We start from the raw sequence: 16208 nt of genomic DNA on the forward strand, positions 1-16208 counted from the left end.
ATTAGTGGTTTGTCTTAAAATTATATTAGTATATGTAGTTGGTTATTTCACAGTTCTTTAATAAGACATTGATCGTTAATATTTGTATTTTTCATTGCATTGATTTTAATTGGAAACCAATAACAAGATAAATATACATATATGTCATATTTCATATCACGGATACCAGCATATATATATATATATATATATATATATATATATATATATATATATATATATATAGTTTCAGATTGGGTAAAATGGTGGGTCAAACGTCCATTTTACCGCCGTATTGTTGGGTCTTTAGTCGATTGTCGGGTCCCAAAGTCGATTATCGGGCACTTGGACCCGACAGTTGAAGACCCACTTAATAAAAGGCTGCTTAACATCCTCATGACTATTTTTTAATTCAAATTTGCGTATGTAATTTTACTCGAATTGTCGGGCCTATATCTCCCATTCGCAAACTTTAGATCAAACTCCTCACGGCAGTTACTTCCCTTGGGCATCTTCTAGAATAAGGGAGGCCACTGAGCCCTTTTCGGAAAGTCGCATATCTCCCCTGAGTATTCTCCGGAATTGGAGGTTCTCAATCGCTGGCATTCGGTACCCCTCGCAGATTATCATAATACTTATCCGATGTTTGACGGAAAGGGCCGAGAATGTGCGATTGAATCGCTGGGTAGTATTGATTTCCAGTAACAATGGCGTCGAATGAGAAAGAAAACGATCGTTATCTGTCTGACATCGAAATTGACAAATTAAGTGTTGCACAATTGAAGGATTATTTACGATTTCATAATCATTATGTGTCAGGGAATAAGAATGAACTTGTCTTGAGGACAAAAGGCGTACAAAAGCTAGGATTAAATGATCGACAGCTGCACAGGAATGCGGAAGTAAATTATGAAAAAAGGAAAACAGAAAAACTTTTTACGCCACTCGGTGAAAAGCTGCCACATCCAGATGTATTAAAAACGTTGAGTAGTGACTTAATGGACTTTCCTACATTAATAGATAGTGACATCTACAATTATTTTGTGCTGAAAATGAACACACAAAAACAATTGAGATCAAAAAATTGTATTATGTTTACAGACATAAACACAGTATTTTGTACCATGACATAAGTGACAAATGGGAACATTGTTTTGTTAAATGCAAAGTATTACCATCACTACCGAGTGCAAATGTGAAAGAAAACCCAGATCACAGTGTGTGGCTCTGTCTGTCAAAGGTCACTGGACAGGTTCATTCAGCGGAATGTAATTGCACAGCCGGGTGAGTGTACACAGTTTTTCATATAAGTTCTTGCAATATTGAAACGAGGTTATAAATAATTTATCAAGAGACATGCCTCTGTTACAATCCTAGTTGCAATAATCCAACTCCCAGCTATATTTACCCTCTGGGTTGTGAGGTGTACGAATGTACTCATAAACCCTCAGAGCATTCAAGAAGAACTAGTAGTTACGATCCCCGAATCGGCATTATACCAATCATTTTCATAGATCTATATACTGGTCACAAGCTATTCTCGGGATGGACCAGTTTCTGGGAAATTTTCATCAAAATTTAGATGCTCGAGCAAAAAAAAAAGTGCAGTTTGAAAGTATGTCTAATTATTATGTTTATATATTTTCAGGAGCGGAGAAGCATGTATCCATATTGGTGCATTTATGTATGCCCTTTCTGATCTCACTGCTAAAAAGAAGGACGGCACTCTAAGATCAACCTCAAAAAAATGCGTGTGGGACAGATTTAATAATCCCCGGAAAAGAAAGCGAACGCCTAAAAAGTCTAGCGAATTTACATTTCGGAAACATACCTTTGAGTCAAAATTAGAGCCAGTCGAAAATAACACCAGAAAAGAACTTCTTGCGATTTCTGTAAATGAGAACAGTTTCCGTTCAAAACTCGAAAATATGCAACCCAACAGCTGGATGGCTTTTGAACTTTGTAGAAGAGAAGGAAGAGGTGAAATTACCAAAGTTTATAGAAATTGGATATAACTTTAGTGATAGCGTAGATCTGAATAGTGAAACTGTGAAGGATAAAATGTCGAAAATGATGGATATGCTACAAATGGATGAACTTGAATGCCAAAGTATTGAAAAATTAACCAGAGGTCAGGGAAAGAACGTACTTTGGGAAGATGAAAGAAAATTACGTGTAACTGCATCCAATTTTGGTGAAGTAATTTTACTGAAACAAGAGACTGAAAGATTTAAAAGAAATTGAGTGCAATCTTTAAAGAATAGTAACAAATATGAATTTAAGATCACAATTGTGAATTTCTCGCAAGCTTACCCTTGCTCCTAGAATATGTTTTTATAATTTTGATGTCTCACTTTTCTCTAGAGATTAACCCTTTACTTCTTAAATATGTATTTTCAAGCTTTTGTAGTTCCTTAAAAAGTTAAATGTAATAAAGTACCTTTATTACTAAATTTAAGTTTTAAAGGCTTCATTTCCAACCCTTAAATACTGATGAGCAGCAAACAGTATAAAACCTGAACAGACTGCGAGTTACTAGCATGCTGTTCTGGTTTTATGCTGTTTTCACTGTGCTTCCAAGTGGAATAGGGTTAAATAACAAAAGTTAACGCCAGATCAGAAAATAATTTAAGTAACAACAGTACAGGACATCATTGAGGTCCCTCCTTTTTTATGTTTCAATAGTCATTTAGCTCTACAAAGCATATAAATATTGTACATAAAAGTGTATGAATGTATAAATATTTATCAACTGTTCATATTATGAATTTTACAGTAGTACATGTAGAATGCTTTTCAACGATTTGTGTACGGTTCATTAATACCATCACAACGTGATTGTCAATTGTTATTCCGCTAAATTGATTTGCTCTTAAAATGATAAATCATAAAAAGAACTTTTGCTATGTTATTATCCATCACTTATTACCTTACCTGTGTTTGGAGAAAAACCGAAGGGTTTACGATAATAATCTGTTTCAAAATGTTAAAATGATATGAAATTAATGAGTGGCAAGCATGAACCAAATTAAGAAAATCAACACAGAGGTATCAACAGCTGCATCTTATTAAAAATCTGTGCACAATGCTTTTTGTCCAAGTATAGATCATTTCAGAACCCCATTGAGTTAATAGACACCTTGGAAGCTTTGCTGGTATGACTTCTGCTTTACATCTGACAAGTACTCTGCAGGTGTTGCTACTTGTATCAGAAATCTTGGTTTTAAACAAGAGCTGTCACCATAGGATGACTTATGCCCCCTATATACGCTTGATAGAAGTTATGAGCATTTTCCCAAACCTAAATGCATATTTCGAAACCTAAACACGGACCCTAAGTTTAAGGTCAAGGTCACAGGGGTCAAAGTTTGTGTGCATATGGAAAGGCCTTGACCATATACACATGCATGCCAAATATGAAAATGCTATCTGAAGCGACATAGAAGTTATGAGCATTTTTCGAAACCTAAACGCAAAGTGTGACGGACAGACCGACAGACAGTCCGATCACTATAGCGACATAGAAGTTATGAGCTTTTTTCGAAACCTAAATGCATATTCGAAACCTAAACGCGGACCCTTAGTTTAAGGTCAAGGTCACAGGGGTCAAAATTTGTGTGCGTATGGAAAAGCTTTGTCCATATACACATGCATGCCAAATATGAAATTGCTATCCAAAGCGACATAGCAGTTATGAGGATTTTTCGAAACCTAAACGCAAAGTGTGACGGACGGACAGACCGACAGACAGTCTGATCACTATATGCCCTCCTTCGGGGGCATAAAAATTCTTGACGGGTTTATTGCTCCCAATTATAAATTAACTGTTGATTAAGTCTTCAGTAGCAGTACTAAACCTTAAAGACAAACATTTACTTAGGTATACAAAAGAAATCTGTGTTTTCAACGCTCTGTGTCAATTAATGTATGTAAACTTGAATCCAGTACAATATTTATCAGAATTTCAGTCTTATAATTTGTTTGGTCTTACAAAACTGCTTTCAAGCAAGAAAACATGTATAAATATATTGGCACAAACACACAAACGCAGAAACACAATTTTCTTTTTTTGCCTGAAAATGTTTGTATGGAATATGAGACAAGAAAATAATAATCAGTAACAATTTTATTTTCACAAATGAAAGCTGACTGTAAAATGTGAAATTAAGTATTATTCACATAATTACATAGTATATTACTTATACATACATGCAATGGTCAAACACTTCTAGTTAAATTGTATACTGAATTTCTCACAAAGTTCACTTGTTCAGCTTCTTATCAAACTTAATTTGTACTAGTTTTAAGGAGCCACTTTTCCAGTTTATATTAGCATGACTATTTTCAGTTTATAAACACACTTTATTTTCCGGGGACAGGTTTTTCGTGCTAACCCTGCTTTCATTCCAACACTGACCTCATCAAATAAACACTCAAAAGTTCCAGCAGTTGGGATACCAGTGTAGAACAACACCTTATCGTCATCATCCCTTATATCCTCAAAGGTGAAGCTAGGCCGATCCACTTGTATCCCAACTGTCGACGTTTCAGTAGAAGTCTGGGTTGATATACTTCTGGGAACTCTCGTATCGTCGGTTTGAGTAACCACAGAAATCAGCTCCGGTTGCACTTGTTCACACTGATGACGGATTATGGCGGGTACTGGTGTAAACCTTCCATAGTCATGGAGCTGAAATAAATAAATACATTTTTACAAGCAAAGTAAATGCAGTTTGAAGTAAAGATTATAGGTCTTTCTGTATTTTACTAAGGCATCACCAAACTGATAACTTCTTCAGTTTTTTTCTTTAAAAATGGGAAGAGCATGAAAAACAACTATCTATTTATACTGCCAAGTGCCCTTTCGAGCATGGTAGGCAGACATGGACATTATCGAGTCGGTTTCCTGGGAAGAACCAGTACTTGGTGTCCATGGAGGAGATAATTAGAATGCTTCCCAAGTAAGGAGTGAACCCACTAACACCCGATCGCTAGGCGGATATCTCATCCACTACAACACCGCGACCTTGAACTACAAATATTTTTTTATGTCCCCCACTATAGAAGTGGGGGACATATTGTTTTTGCCCTGTCTGTTGGTTGGTCTGTTGGTTGGTTGGTTTGCGCCAACTTAAACATTTTGCAATAACTTTTGCTATATTGAATATAGCAACTTGATATTTGGCATGCATGAGTATCTCATGGAGCTGCACATTTTGAGTGGTGAAAGGTCAGAGGTCAAATATATGTGGCCTAAATTGCTCATTTTATGAATACTTTTGCAATATTGAAGATAGCAACTCGATATTTGGCATGCATGTGTATCTCATGGAGCTGCACATTTTGAGTGGTGAAAGGTCAAAGTCAAGGTCATCCTTCAAGGTCAGAGGTAAAACATATTTGTCCCAAATCGCTTATTTTATTAATACTTTTGAAATATTGAAGATAGCAACTTGATATTTGGCATGCATGTGTATCTCATGGAGCTGCACAATTTGAGTGGTGAAAGGTCAAGGTCATCCTTCAAGGTCAGAGGTCAAATATATGTGGCCCAAATCGCTTATTTTATGAATACACTTGCAATATTAAAGATAGCAACTTGATATTTGGCATGCACGTGTATCTCATGGAGCTGCACATTTTGAGTGGTGAAAGGTCAAGGTCATCCTTAAAGGTCAAATATATGGGTCAAAATTGCTCATGTAATGTCACTTCTGCAATATTGAAGCTAGCAATTTTATATTTGAAATGCATGTGTATCTCATGGAGCTGCACATTTTGAGTGGTGAAGGGTCAAGGTCATCCTTCAAGGTCAAACATTATTTAGGGGGACATTGTGTTTCACAAACGCATCTTGTTTCAAATTATCTTTATTCAACAACATTTTGTATAACGATAAAACAACTCACTCTTAGAGATACGTCTAGTAGTGATGCACTGCTTTCAACCAACAAACCATCTGCCTCGTTCTCGAAACTCAAGTCTGGTGAACGGTTATCTGACATTTCCTCAGTTTCTGGTGTGGAATTCGTCTCATCTGCTTCAGGGCCATTTTCCAGAGTCTGTAAGGTAAACAAATAAAATTAAATCAGCACATCAAAGACCTAGAAATACACATACTTTTTCAAACTAACATGAAAGAATGATGTTCAGATACGTAATATTTATGCTTCTGTATCATGTTGTAAACACCGTCAGATTCTATACCGATAGAGTAACTGACCCATGTTCATTCTTGAAACCTCGTATAGCCTAGTGGCAACATATCCGCTTCAAAATATCAGATACCATTGGTTCGATCCTCGGCTGTGAGCTACATAAAATAAATCATGAACTGTGCCATGGGTATGTCTGCCATTATCCCATGCTTGATTGTACCACAAGGAATCACTGATTTGAATAGTAAGCTCGATTTAATAATCCATCGGAATCGTTTTAAGGTGATAATCTGATTACACGCAGTGCGCAATCTGATTATGTGATGACTTAAATTAGTATAAGTATTAATATGATTTAATAAGAATAGTATATGTGCCTTTTATACACGCGTTCAATGCCATAATACCGGTAAAATCATAAGTTGATTTAGATATCAGTACATTAAATAAATGTCTATATATTATAATCATACAATACGCAATTTTACAATGCCGAAGTAATGTTATTTACTGAAATAAGATCTATTTTCGCATGACACTGGCTGTATAGCAAGTAGTCTTATATAAATAAGAGCAACATTACTTCAAGCACGTACACTTAACAAAAAGAGTTCTCCGTTTAAAAATGATGGTATTAAGGTGTTACTAAATATAAAATACCCAACAGCGGGCGAGCGTTTAATGCACTTTGCGCTTGATGAATAATGTTATACAATTATTATGGGCAAATTTATAATTTCAAAACATTATTAGTTGTTGATGTTATTCGCGTTCAATAAATACATCAGTTCTTCTTATCAACCTGATGCCTGTTGCCTGCTACAGTTTCTTATCATAATTGTATAAACTACAATACACCATCAGCGGCCGAGAGCAGAATACCGGCCGCTAAATAAATTGTGACTTGCATCAAATCTCAGGTCAAATTTCGATTGTTTTACAATAAAATACTAATATTTTATAATGTCAAGCACGTGCACTTAATAAAATACGATATGTCTTTATTTATTGTAGAATTTTGCAAAAGTAAAGCGCTTTATATATAGCAATGTTTTATTATTTCTTTCTAGTTACGTAAATAAACAAAACATAATTATGTATATAACATTTAATATTTGTACATAATTTATAAAAATAAATACAATGAAACGTGATGTTTGTGAAGTGCGCGTGACATTGAACTTCGAGTTAAGCGAAAGATGCGAATTAAATTACACATAATTAAAAACTGATACTATTCTGTCAGCATGTTTTATACTCCATCGCGCCAATAAATTCATCAAATTGTGTATACAAGCAAAACGATGGAAATTATGACAGAAACCCAGCTTTTCAAATAAAATGACCCTTAACATAACGCTAGCAGACCCGAATGAATATACTTTATTTGAGTCGTGTTCTGAGAAAACTGTGCATAATGCATGTGCTTAAAGTGTCGTCCCAGATTAGCCTGTACAATCCGCACGAATTATCAGGGACGGCACTTTCCGCTTTTATGACATTTTTCGTTTAAATGAAGTGTCTTTTTAGCAAAAATCCAATTTAGGGTCGACACTTTACGCACATGCATTATGCCCATTATTCCCAGAACGCGACTCATTTAATCCAATCAGGTAAATAACAAATACAATAATAAAACAGGGGAAGTCTACACTGTGTATTAGCAACCTGCTGTGGTGAATATATCTTATCAGCTAAATACACAGGCACCTGGCTACTGTACTGGAAAAATGGATTTACTGCCAAAATAATTGATTTCATTTATGGCTAAATTGTTGTGTACATGTAAAATTAAAAACGAGGATGTATCCACATCACCGTTGCACATTGTTATTAATTTCACAGTTATCTGTTCTTTATTAGAGATAGCCTAATTAAAGACGGCGCTAATAAAATGTGAAGGTGGATATAAAGAAATAAGGTCAATTTCCGCACTGACAGTATAGCAAGTAGTCTTATATAACATATTAAAAATATTCCATGGTTAAAAATGCACGATGTTATATAGTAAAAGAGTGTGTTTGAGTAATCAATAGGATATTTTGTATTGGCTATATTGTTTCACTCGTAAAGAAAATACCAAAATCGACGTGCGAAACGTAAAAATTTATATCTGAAATAATATTGTTAAGGGCGTTAAGCTAGTTAAAAATAATCACGATTATTTACTATGTATAAATTAGATAAAACGTTAAGATGTAAATTCTTATCATAAATATAAAATGCACATAATATTATAATATTCATTCATATTTCATTATTTCAGGTAAAAGTACAAACATATTGTTTTAAATCCTATGTAATCAGCACTTTATGTTGGATTTCAACAATGCTTAATTAATTATCGGGTGTAGCAGCGGTGTACATTACCCATATGATATAACGCAAAGGTAACGGTCAAGCGACTTCCCACATTTATATGACATGTTTTATTATCGTTATCAGGTATCTGTTATGTGTCAACGGATTAACGGACATTGGTTGATTACCCGATAATATGCAAGTATCAAATGATTTAGATTCATAAGTTATGGGAAAACATTATATGCCTGACCTGAAAAATGTAAGTCATAACAAATAATTATATTATAAGTTCACTTACCAGAATCACAACCTAAGTGTTGCCATCGCTCGCAGGCATCGCAAGAAACAGCACGTTGCCTCTGCCCAACTGTCTTTCCACAATGTATGCACTTTACCACTTCTGCCATTGCAGAAACACAAAACTCACTTACTCTCACAGTAAAATTATTGTATCCTACATTTAAGAAGCACAAATGTTTGAAATATTTATATAAATTAGTTCAATTTATGATTCACTGTGTGTGTTTCAGAGTTTATTTACAGGTCCTACTGGCCTCTTCACGAGGTTATGGTAGCCCGACCTGCCCCTGTGACCTCTCAGGGGAAAAAGATTAATTTAGAGCCAAAGTAGGTCAAATTTACCCCGGCTTCCCGGGTATTCGCCAAATAATTTAATTTTAAAGAGAGTTTCGTGCACGTTGGCCAATGAGACCTTAATGTGTTATTTACCGTAAGGTGGTGATGAGGTGCGGATCCCGCCGAGTGTCCCGCACACTACTTATGTACAAGACACTCAACGCGACCCACATACCAACACCACTCGGTAAGTAAGACCCGGAATACACACACATAACGCTCTCACAACCCCCCACTCATAACGGGTGATGTGTATGAGAGTGCCACGCCCATGTGTTCCGGGTCCCTTGATGTTGATCTGTGTATGGTTGTGTATAGTATGTGGTATGTGATTGTTGTGCATTTGTCTGGAGCGGAAGAGGAGATGTCTGTCGGTTATTTACGGTCGTCGGTCAGTCGTGAAGGGCTGTATATCGTTGCAGTTCCCAGATCGCAGAACACGCCGCCCCCGCACAAGCGCACCCACGCCGAGCGAGCCCGAGCCCCCCCCCCCCCCCCCCGCGCCCGCATACGGCCCCGGCCCTAGCACCCAACCGCTGAAGACCCTCGAGACAAGCACCCTCATCCACCCTCTCGCTGCGCGCGACAACAGATCAGTCAAGAACCAACCATGGAGCCCCCCAAAGCCCCACCCGGAGTCACCATCGTTCTTTCCCACCCACCTGCCAAACATCCAGACCATGTATCAAGCTGGGATGTATTTATTTTGTAGTTATGTTATATTTGCTATTATAATTGGATAGGTAAAGTAAATAAATGATCTCAAAATGCCGTTGTTATATCATATGATTTATTTATGTTTTATATTAATTTGTAAAACTCATAGTATTATAGTTTATGTCCCGTATTCTAGCTTTCATTTACCCAAGTGTGGTTATTGTGCTCTCCGCCCCATGAGAGGTGTTAGTGGGGGTTCGAGCAGGATACAGGAAACGCCCCGATTCCAGAGGCGCCCCTGGTTCTTTTAAGTGCCCGGTGTATAGCACCGATACACTGCACCCCCGTTTAACGTCTCTCGCGGAGGACATATTAGTACATAGTGTTAGTATCGGTACTTATATACATGTGTAGTTCTGCTGTCTTGTGTCATATCTTACGGTAACGTGGGCTCTCTCTGTTGCTATTTGGTATATAGTTTGAATGTTATTGCGAAGGGCAGGCTAGTTTTTGAAAGATCATGTATTTGATGATAGAAGAAAGGGACTATGTTTGTTTGATTGGGCCGATGACTAGTTCGTTGGGGGTAGAAAATTTCTTTGTAAATTCTTTCTTATTGCTGTGTTAAGTGTCTTGTGAGACTGTGGTGTTGTAAGGGCCAGACTAGTTTTGATAGGTCATTTATTTGATGAAAGAAGAGAGGGCTGAGTTTGAGATGATAGTAAATTTGGTATTAGGGAGAGCGCACACGTTAGTGTTTCTGGTTATAAAAGCAAAGACAGCATTCCTATGTGTTTTTGTAATATGCCAGGTTAGTATCGTGGTCTGGTCTGGGGCATATGATTCACTGAAAACTGCCCGCTTTATATACAGACAGCCCTCTTAAATGATCAGTCGCCAAATACGCAATCGCTCCGCCCACTAAGTTGTGTTTTCATAAAACGCTTATTCCATTACTCCGTAAGTCTTTGTTTGTCGGACCATGTGGCCGCAATAAACGAAATCTGATTGATTATTACGTGAGTTTGATTGACAGCTGGCGAGTGGTCAATTACTTTAAAAAGAGCATTGTTGTCTGGTTAAGCTTGTTAATAACCTTATGTAGTCTTTTATCACGCCAAACTGTGATACCATATGTCTTACTCATAAATCTGTGTCCAGACAATCAAAGCATGTCGGCATAATTAATTTTCATCAACTCACACTTTTACAAAACATAACTAACACAAAAGCATTCAATTATTCTTCTATATTTAAACCAAACTATCATACAATATGTCTGATTAAAAAATCTTTGAACAGAAAATGAAAGCATGCCGTCAAATTAAACGTCGTTTAACATTTCACGCTTGTTCAGATTTCAGGGGCGAATTGTCTTGGGGTGAGATTTCTTTGGGGCGAGTTGTCTGATTCCCATTCCGAATGGACTTTGAAAGAAACGAACGACAACTTTGTAAGAAAACCCGCCAATGGGGCTCGCGACCAATCGGATGGATGCTATGCCTGCTGGGATAGCCATGCTCTTTTTCGACGCGGACAGTGGACCCGACATGACCGACTTAACGGACTCGACGTGACGGACTCGACCTAATCAATTTTCTTTATTCTTAGACTTAAGTCTAAGAATTGTTTGGTGAATACGGGCCTAGCAGATTCTTTTGTGCACGAGGTAATATACTGTATTGCATTGTATTTGCCCCCAGGCCGTATTTATTGCTGTTTACCCATTGATATTGGTGGTGATAATCTTTAGTTTAAGTTTATTTATATGTTTAGTTTAAAATTATTCTGCAAATTACTGAATTTAAACTGAGAGATTGGTTCAGGGACATTGTATTTGTGGGTCATTCTTCCCCAACCTCTGAATGAAGTGGGTCACTTGAAGTTGGCCGGTACTGTTAACAAGTTGTATGAAAGCTGGTTAATGTTCTATGCAATATTTTTATTATTTTCTACACTGGATCTGGTTTACTTATATATTTGAAGGTTAAACAAAAATTGAGGCAAAAATTTACCGGCTGAGGGGAAAAAAATTCCAGTGGAAAAGACCATTTTTCGACGGGTCACAAAGGAGATAAAACCTGTCCTTGATTACATGATATAAAATAAACAGATTGCATTCTTATGTTTATCTTTTAAAGTATATTTTAATAAGCATAATTGTGAAAGTGGACAACCTGTTTTCGCTGTGGGCAAGTAGATGTTCATAGTGACTTGCCCCCAGTGCAAGTGGAAGAAAAGTTCTTAAGAAAATCCCTGGAGATTGCACTGTGGCTCATGCATTATTTAAGATTCCTCTTTGTATCAAAATCTACCAAGGAATGTGAAGGTTTTCCTTGTATGTATAAACAGATGCGGTCAAAAAGAAGAAAAGACGAAAGAACCAATCCAGACTTGGTGGCAGAGGAAAGTATAAAAAAGAATGCAGATCTTGGTGGATTTTGTGTGGATACAATTCCACCTAAAGGTATTTCTTGTTGACAGATAGCCTTGACCTTAAGTCATTTAAAGAAGTTTATTAATTTCAATTTCAGCTGGCACTATATGTATTTGCCTGTATATGTTTAAAGAAATAAAAAGGGCAAACAAACAATTAAACCTGGGATACAGCCTTAGCCTCTCAAAAGGGGAAAAATACCATGTGACCAGCACTTTTGGGGAGAAATTGCAATAAATCGTCATAAACTAAAGGTTAATTACATGTTATAACCATTATTTGCTCCATTTAAAAGCTGAATCTTTTTATATGGCTTTCCCCTACCACAAGTGATTGGGGCTAAATGTATACTGGAATCACTGTGTCTGTCTGTCCCACATGGGTTTATGAATGGAATCAAACATTTCAAATGCTTAACTGTTCCCTAGAATTGTTCATGTGAAATGCCTTGTATTATTTTTAAACCGATTTTTTTTCTCAACTTTCCCTCTGTGTCCTTTATAAAGGACTAAGTTGAATATTTCTTTGCAAAAATGTACAGGAAAATTTTAATGGAATATGGATTGTTGTAGCTTTCTTTAAAGACTTTATGATAATCATATTGAAGCAGTAACATTCAGCCATATGTATCCATACGGCTATAAACTAATACCAAGCTTCCCCTTCCAACACTAAAACTTGTTTTACATCTTAAATAGTTTAATCCAGAGAAAGCTATTGGAAAAAAGCTAAATTAATTTGAAATATTTCAAAATGAACTTAAGCACTGTAGCTTGGACATTTGTCAGGCCTTTTTCTGCCTATCTCACAGGTACGATAGTCGGACCCATTCCCAATGCCAAATATGGATGTTTTTTTCGCAATTATCTAAACAAAAATTCCCAATTTCCAACCGAAATAATGGAGCCGAAAAATGCGTTTCTCAGTAGATACTGTGTTTTAAATAATTTGGGCACCGTGTTTAACATGCCAATGCGTAAAATGTCATAGTATCGAGCGTTCCATAATGCAATTTTGGGATCTTGAGACTTCAGACAAACAATGACGGACGCTTGTGTCTATGCATTTCTTAAGACACATTACGGTCATTTTCGGTCAGAATTAGCTTTTAAATATTGAAGTGCTGGATTATTCAGAATTATCAGGTATGTATACAACAATTGATAACAATGTGTACGCATTAATTACTGTAAATTGTTTGAGAATCGTTATCAATGGCCTGAGGTAAATAAATGTGGACTAGTTTAACTTGCAACGTTACTGTGGTTCGGAAGAGTAAGTTAAGGTAAAAAAATACAGAAATCTGACGCAGTTTAAAAAAATGTCGCATAATTCTAAGTATTATTGAAGTAAAATACAAAAAATGACCTGAAAGACACACAAAAACTGAATGTTTTGTGGGGAAATACTACCGCCAATCAGTCTACTCAACGGTTAACCAAGAATATGACTCATTTTCCACTGCCAGATTCAGAGTCACTACCCTTTGCAGCTTCTTAACATTTCAATACTATACATTTATGATGTTTAGCTATACTTTTGTGTTTCAAATAATGGTTGCCTTCAGACATTTGGCAACTTGAATTTTGAATAACAATATGTTGGATGCAGGTCGTTCGACTGAATGTTCATAAAAAATACTTAATGACATATCAAGCTATGTATATCATTTGAACTTCAAACGTAACAAAGACTGTGTTTTATTATCATACTCATACTTACGTTAGCAGTGGACAATGACTGTTGCTGCAGCTGCTTGTTGCATGTAAAAAAAGAGTTTAATACTTAAATAGCATTTTTAGGCAATACCTATGTATGAAAACATTTCATAAAATAAGAAAAAAAAAAGAAAAAATAATTTCCCAAACAATGCTTTTGTCCATGAAAATTCTTCCCAATTCGGAAGAAACCGGGACTGGTAAAATCCCAATTTTTCCAGGTACTTTTTCCCAGAATAGACAGAAAAAGGCCTGTTTGTAAATTCTATAATATAACCCAATTTATCCAAGCTTAAGGTTGTAAGATTTTTACTCGGTGGTAGTTTTTTATTAGTTCGATGTTTTCGGAGAAGAAAACCCCCGAGGTTTTGTCATAGCCAGCTCGTCGTGTTGTGTCATGCTAAAACCTTGACATTTTACTCTACAATGAAAGTGCTTCCACCTACAACTTTGAAACTTCATATGTAGATGCACCTTGATGAGTTCTACCAGGGCTTGACACTAACTTTTTTACGTACTGACCCAAAGGACCACCAGCTTTCAGAATTTACTGGTCCTCCAAGATTCAAGTGGTCCGACAATGTTATTTGACATAAAGTTCAGCTTACTTTCCGGACTATTCACAATGTATTGTGCATTTATAAAAAGAAAACTACTATCTTCTAAACTATCTCTTATCCTTTTCATATTTTCTCTGTACTTCAGCTTCTCTTCATTAGTTTAAGGTTTTTAGGCAGAGGTTCAACCACCCTTGGAATGAAATTCCACATTGCGAAAACTTGAAAATCTTGAAAATACATACGCTTACTCTCCTGCGATATCAAAACATTATTCGGCGCACTCCATTGTAAATTTGCACGGTCAGGGTTCGACATAAACTTTTTTACAGCCAGACCATCGACCAGCTCCTCTTAAAATGTACTAGCCCGAATCTGATGTTACTAGACCATTAATGACATAGCAAAATAAACAGAATTGTGTTGTGTAACTGTTTAATCAGGTTTCATCAGAAAATTAATAGTGAACACAAGAAAGTTATTTGATGCACAGAGTAAAAATAATATAAAACTATTTAACAACATAAATTGTTTGTTATAATTTCACTGTTTATCACCAGTTAAACAAAATGATGTCTGTACAGCAGGTGACATTTATTAAACGTTATCAAATTCTAGCCTCCCTTGACCGCTGTGCTCCATGCTACCACAGCTCCAAGGCCCTCTTCCATCATAATCTGTGTCAGTTTTACCGTCTGATTCTTCTTTATTAACTTATTTGTCGGACGAAAATCCAACCTTGAACAAGCCATTCTTTAAATTACATTCTCTCGTCTGCTACGCGGTCACCAAAATGTTTACATCGACGATAGCGATTTGGATAGAAGTCGTAAAAACATGATGTAAAGTTCTATGACACTGTAGAAATCATTAACTCTTTCAGTGCTGAAAGGAATTTTGAAGGTCTTTACAAACAGTTTGGATCCAGATGAGACGCCACAGAACGTGGCGTCTCATCTGGATCCAAACTGTTTGCTATTCTGATAGTATTCTTTGAAAAAAATTGAAAATGCTAATTTTTAAAAATTCAGCAGACAACATTTTAGCAGACTACAAATTTCCCAGCATGCAAAGGGTTAATATTCATGACAACCAATGGAAACAAGCTATTTCTGCGGGAAGCTCTCCTTCGCGTCTATAAATAGCGATGAATCATGTGAATGCTCCGCGTTTATTTATATACGCTAGTTTTGTTCTGATGTAAATAATGGATACAATTGTTATTTACACATCAAGAGAAAAAGGTTTTCGGTTAGTTATAGTTATATGAATCAGTATAGATTTTGTATGTACGACCAGTCGGACAAGCTAGCCCACAGTTTTACTAGCCCGACCACCGATCTTACTAGACAATGTCTGTCGGACGTGCCTTAGTGTCGAACCCTGACGGTAAACAAAGTAAATTCTGATGGTACTAAGATCGATACAATGCTAATTATTGCTGCTTTTTCAAATAATAAAACACCATTTTGTTCATTTCTCAATCCAAACGCTTCGAATTTTATGTTTATTTGTGTATTGATCATTGCGAAGTCTGGAGACATTTGCGGGAGACAATTGCGAAACGCAAATCAATTTTTTGATCCGACAACAGGGTTTTGTCATCCGGGCTTCTAGACAAAATTGAATTTCCAATATATTGCTATTTTTATGCCCCCCCCTTCGAAGAAGAGGGGGGTATATTGCTTTGCACATGTCGGTCAGTCTGTCGGTCCGTACACCAGGTGGTTTCCGGATGATAACTCAACGCTTGGGCCTAGGA

The 16208-nt window shown here is 36.4% G+C and overlaps 2 long non-coding RNA genes across 2 annotated transcripts; both read left to right on the forward strand.

The window, feature by feature from the left end:
- The first annotated feature begins 218 nt into the window (after positions 1–218).
- Positions 219–6486, forward strand: LOC127869529 (uncharacterized). The gene is made up of 3 exons (XR_008044658.1): positions 219–1263; positions 1628–5507; positions 5635–6486. It is a non-coding gene; the product is annotated as an uncharacterized LOC127869529 (long non-coding RNA).
- Positions 6487–9570: 3084 nt separating this feature from the next.
- Positions 9571–12464, forward strand: LOC127869530 (uncharacterized). The gene is made up of 3 exons (XR_008044659.1): positions 9571–9774; positions 11092–11403; positions 12087–12464. It is a non-coding gene; the product is annotated as an uncharacterized LOC127869530 (long non-coding RNA).
- The last annotated feature ends 3744 nt before the right edge of the window (positions 12465–16208 follow it).

The sequence above is a fragment of the Dreissena polymorpha genome, chromosome 2 (assembly GCF_020536995.1).
Source record: "Dreissena polymorpha isolate Duluth1 chromosome 2, UMN_Dpol_1.0, whole genome shotgun sequence".
Taxonomy (NCBI): Eukaryota; Metazoa; Mollusca; class Bivalvia; order Myida; family Dreissenidae; genus Dreissena; species Dreissena polymorpha.